This window comes from Otolemur garnettii, unplaced genomic scaffold (assembly GCF_000181295.1).
Source record: "Otolemur garnettii isolate 467f Iridium unplaced genomic scaffold, OtoGar3 scaffold00268, whole genome shotgun sequence".
Classification (NCBI taxonomy): Eukaryota; Metazoa; Chordata; class Mammalia; order Primates; family Galagidae; genus Otolemur; species Otolemur garnettii.
In genome coordinates, this window is record NW_003852663.1 from 1003880 (window position 1) to 1009004 (window position 5125).

General features: G+C 38.5%; 1 pseudogene; it reads right to left on the reverse strand.

Annotated features, from left to right (window-relative positions):
- Window positions 1–2272: 2272 nt before the first annotated feature.
- Window positions 2273–3298, reverse strand: LOC100962655 (annotated as a pseudogene).
- Window positions 3299–5125: the final 1827 nt, after the last annotated feature.

Genomic DNA, 5125 nt, shown 5'->3' on the forward strand with positions numbered 1-5125 from the left:
ATAGGAATAAGTTCTTCTTTGAATTTTGATAGAATTCTGGTGTGAAGCCATCCAGACTAGGGCATTTTTTGTTGGGAGATTTTTTATTGTTTCTTTGATTCCAGTGCTTGAAATTGGTCTGTTCAGGAGATCTATTTCTTCCTGGCTAAGTCTAGGGAGAGGATGTGATTCGAAATATTGATCCATTTCCTTCACATTGCCAAATTTCTGGGCACAGATTTTCTGGTAGTATTCAGAGATGATCTCTTGTATCTCTTTGGCATCAGATGTTATTTCCCCTTTATTATTTCTTATTGAGGTTACTAGAGGTTTTACTTTTCTATTTCTAGTTATTGGCCAAAGGTTTATCTATTTTATTTATTTTTTCAAAAAACCAACTCCTTGTTTCATTAATTTCCTGAATGATTCTTTTGTTTTCAATTTCATTAATCTCTGATTTAATTTTGGATATTTCTTTTCTTCTTCTTAGATCGTTCTTTTTCCAATTCAATAAGATGGCTTGTGAGTGTGTTGATGTGCTCTCTTTCTCTTTTTTGGATGTAGGCATCTAAAGCGATAAATTTTCCTCTCAGGAATATTTTGCTATATCCCACAGGTTTTGGTAGCTTGTGTCTTCACTGTTGTGCTCAAGGAAGTTATTGATTTCTCTTTTATTTCTTCCTGCACTCAACTGTCATTCAGCATAAGGTTATTTAACTTCCATGACTTTGTGTGGGGTTTAACATTTTTGTTGGAGTTGAATTCCACCTTTAATGCCTTGCTGCCTGAGAAGATGCAAAGTAAAATTTCACTTCTTTTGATTCTGTTGAGGTTTGTTTTGTGTTTTAGGATATGATCAATTTTGGACAATGTTCCATGGGCCAATGAAATGAATGTGTATTCTTTAGCTTTGGGATGGAGTGCTCTATCAAACACACAGTTGTTGTATGGTCTCATTTAAGTCCCTTATATTTTTGTTTAATTTCTGTTTGGAGGATCTGTCCAGTTGTGTAAGAGGAGTGTTAAAGTCCCCTGTTATTATGGTGTTATAGGGTATCATATTGTTCAGACTAATTAAGGTAGTTTTAATAGTCTAGAAGCATTTCAGTTGGGTACATAAATATTCAGAATTGAAATGTCTTCTTTTTTGTTTTTTTATTTTTTATAAAATCATATCTTTGTACATTGATGCATTTATGGGGTTCAGTGTACTGCTTTGATATAAAATATTAAATGCTTACACTTCACATTTCACAATGTGTTACTAACACATGAATCAAAATTATACTCATTTCTTTTTTTTTTCTCTACCAGCTGTGATTTTTCTTTATTTCCACTTGTAAATTTAAAATTCTCAGGTTAATGCAACATCATCTGGTCCTTTGGGGATTTTATATTCAAGTTCTGTGCTTTAGTAATAGGTGGTAGCAGATCCACAACCCACTTTCAAAACAAAATGTCTTACCCTTCTTTACAAATCCTATTCATTATTTGTTCACTTACAAAAAATGTTTATAAATATTTTAGACATTGGATACTGTTTGTTCTATTGCAAGAGGACAGAAACATTTATCATAGCAGAATACTATAGTTATTCACCTTATGTTTATTATTCCTCTTATTTTATTACAGCAACGCTGAATTCTTTAGTATAAAGAGAAATCAAAGAAAACATATCTACAATCTTGGTTTAAGAAGTACACTGGGATCTGGTGACCTAAACCATATGTACAGGATATAAACATATTTGTATGTACATAGTTATGGTTACCTATGCATTATAAATAGTAGGCTTAACTTAGACTCTACAAAAATAATCATTTTAGGATGGGAACATGCAAACCAGTACACATAAACCTATTTATAAAACACATTTCTATGCTTTTTTTGGCTTTTAAATATAAATGTTGCTATTTAACCCTCAGCTAAATGATTTAAATACAAACCCCAAACTTCCTAATTAAAAGTATAAAATCTGCTTTCCCCCAGCACACACTGCTTCAGGTATTCTCTGCCAATGCGAATTCAGGTATTCTCTGCCAATGCGAAGTATAGACAATTTGCCACATGTGTGTTACAAGCACACATCCCATTTCTTTACTTATTGGACAGCCCTCTAAAATCAAAGCATTCTTTGTTCTATTTATTTTGCTTGTTTTTTGTTTTGTTTATTAAAATATTGCAAAAGACTAGGTATTTCTTAAAATAGCATCATCTTAGTTCTTAGACTCTGATAAAAACGAGCACAATGAGACCTCTCCCTCACACCTGCTCCTGCCGCAGCAGAGCTGTGTTAATGGTGTGCAGAGCCATCGGGGTAGGGGGACAGCCGAGTGGCCATGAAAGACTCGTTTTGCTTCTGATCGTCTTTCATGCCAGCAGCCTAGTCTGTGATGGAGGAGAAGGACAGCTGGTCATGCTCAATGATGTGCACTTGGTCTTCATCCTTTTCCTTCTTCACGTAGAATGTCTTTCGGAACTTTTTCAGTTCACGAAGTTCACAGAAGGTTTCCAGAACTACCAGCATGGCAATCAGGCCAAGGAACAGGTAACATGTGATCCCAATCTTGTAGAGCTCTCTGAATTTCTGACTGTAGCCTTCCCTAGGAACATAATCTCCCAGACCAATGGTGTTCAGGGAAATAAAACAAAAATAAAAGGACTCGAGGAAGTTCGAGTGGTCCTCCAGGACTGAGAAGACGGCAGCCGGGATGGAGAAGAAACAGGACACTGTGACCAACCCGAGAGTCACTGCGTGGACGATGGCCACCACCTGCTTGGAGAAGCCCAGTGGACATGGACGTACAGGACAGGCCTGCAGGTGACATGCACAGTGACATGCTGGACAACGGCCGTTAGGAACAGGAGAGTGAAGGGAATGCCAATGATCGAGTAGATGATGCAGAAGGCCTTACCCTTGTCCGACAAAGGCACAAGGTGGCCATAACCTGTGGTGGAGAACACGGTGCTGGCGAAGAAGAGTGCGGAGGTGACGTCCCAGTTCCAGTTTCCTGAGGTGTTGCTGAGCACCGACACACCATAGTTGCTGGCCTCCAGCACCCAGCACAGGAACTGCTCCAGCTGCTGCTCCGACAGACACTCGTGTTCCTCCAGGAAGCGCCGCTTCAGCTTGCGCAGCTCCTGGTGCAGCAGGTCCTCGTAGGGGAGCTCCACCGAGGAGAAGGCCACAGAGCCAAAGATCGGGTAGAGCAGGTAGCAGAGCACCAGGAAGCCAAAGCACCAGGCCGCCAAAGCACCAGGCCAAGTGGTGCTGATCCACCGGGCACACGCACAAGCTGCTGGCCAGGGACTGCAGCATCTTTGCCGCCAAAGCCGCCACCTCCGAGGCTGAGCAGCAGACTGGCCAGCCTCATTTCTTAATAGTTTTGAAATGTACCATTGCATCATGCACATTAGGTGAAGTCGTCCCAAATACCTGCCTTCCTCCCATATCCCCCCTCCCCTCCCCTTTCTCTCCTCTTCCCTTCTACTTTCTGGACTATAGTTATGTTTGCCATTCATATGAATGTGTAGGTGATTATATATTGATTTCATAGTAGTATTGAGTACATTGGATACTTTTCCCCCCTTCTTGAGATACTTTACTAAGAAGAATATGTTCCAGATCCACCCAGGTACATATGAAAGATGTGAAGTCTCCATTGTATTTTACGGATACATAGTATTCCATGGTGTACGTCTACCACAATTGTTTATTCATTAATGTGTCAATGGGAACTTGGGCTGTTTCCATCTCTTGCCAGTTATGAATTGGGCTGCAATAAACATTCAAGTGCAAATGCCTTGGTTGTAAAATAATGTTTGATCATTTGGGTATATACCTAGTAGAGGAATTACAGGATCGAATGATAGGTCTACTTTTAGTTCCTTGAGTGTTCTACAAACTTCTTTCCAAAAAGATCATATTAGCTTCCATTCCCACCAGCAGTGGAGAAGTGTTCCCTCCTCTCTGCATCTACACCAACATCTGTAGTTTTGAGATTTTGTGATGTGGGCTAGTCTTACTGGAGTTAGATGATATCTCAAAATGGTTTTGATTTACATTTCTCTGATGATTAAAGATGATGGGCATTTTTTCATGTATTTGTAGGGCATGCACCTGTCTTCATCAGAGACATTTCTGTTCAAGTGTCTTGCCCACAGATAAATGGGGTTATTTGTTCTTTTCTTATTGATTAGTTTGAGTTCTCTGTGGATTCTAGTTATCAGAACTTTGTCAGAAGCATAACCTGAAAAAACATCCCATTCTGAAGGTTGTCTGCTTTGCTTACTGTGCTCCTGGATGTGTAAAACCTTTTTAGTTTGTCAGATCCCAAACCTTTTTAGTTTGATCAGATCCCAGTAATGGATTTTTGGTGTTTCTAATTTCCTGTGGGGTCCTCCTCATAAAAATATTCTCCCAGGCCAATTTCTTCAACTGTTTTCTCTTTATTCTAATATTTTTATAGTTTCCTGTATTAAGTTTAAATCTTTTATCCAGTGAGAATCAATTTTTGTTAATGGTGAAAGATGGAGGTCCAGTTTCAGTCTTCTACAAGTTGTCAGCCAGTTCACCCAGCACCATTTGTAAATAGGGAGTTTTTCCCCTACTGAAAATTTTTGATAGGCTTGTTGAAGGTCAAATGACGATAAGTAGCTGGGTTCATCTCTTGGTTCTCTATTCTGTTCCATAAATCTACCTCTCTGTTTTTGTGCCAGTACCATGCTGTTTTGATCATTATAGATTTATAGTATAGCCTGAAGTCTGGTAACATGATACCTCATGATTGATTCTTATTTCTGAGTAATGTATTTGCTATTTGAGGTTTTTTTTTCTGATTCCATATAAAATGAAGTACTATTTTTTCAAGTTCTTTAAAGTATGACAATAGTGCCTTAATAGGGTTTGCATTAAATCTGTAGATTGCTTTGGGTAGTATAGACATTTTAACAATGTTGATTCTTCCCAGCCATGAGCATGGTATGTTTTTCCATGTGTTACCATATTCAGTTGTTTCTTTTCTCAGAGTTTCATATTTCCCTTTATAGAGATCTTTCACATCATTTCTTAGGTAAATTCCCAAATATTTCATCTTCTTTGACATTACTGTAAAAAGAATACAGTCCTTGACTATATTTTCAGTTG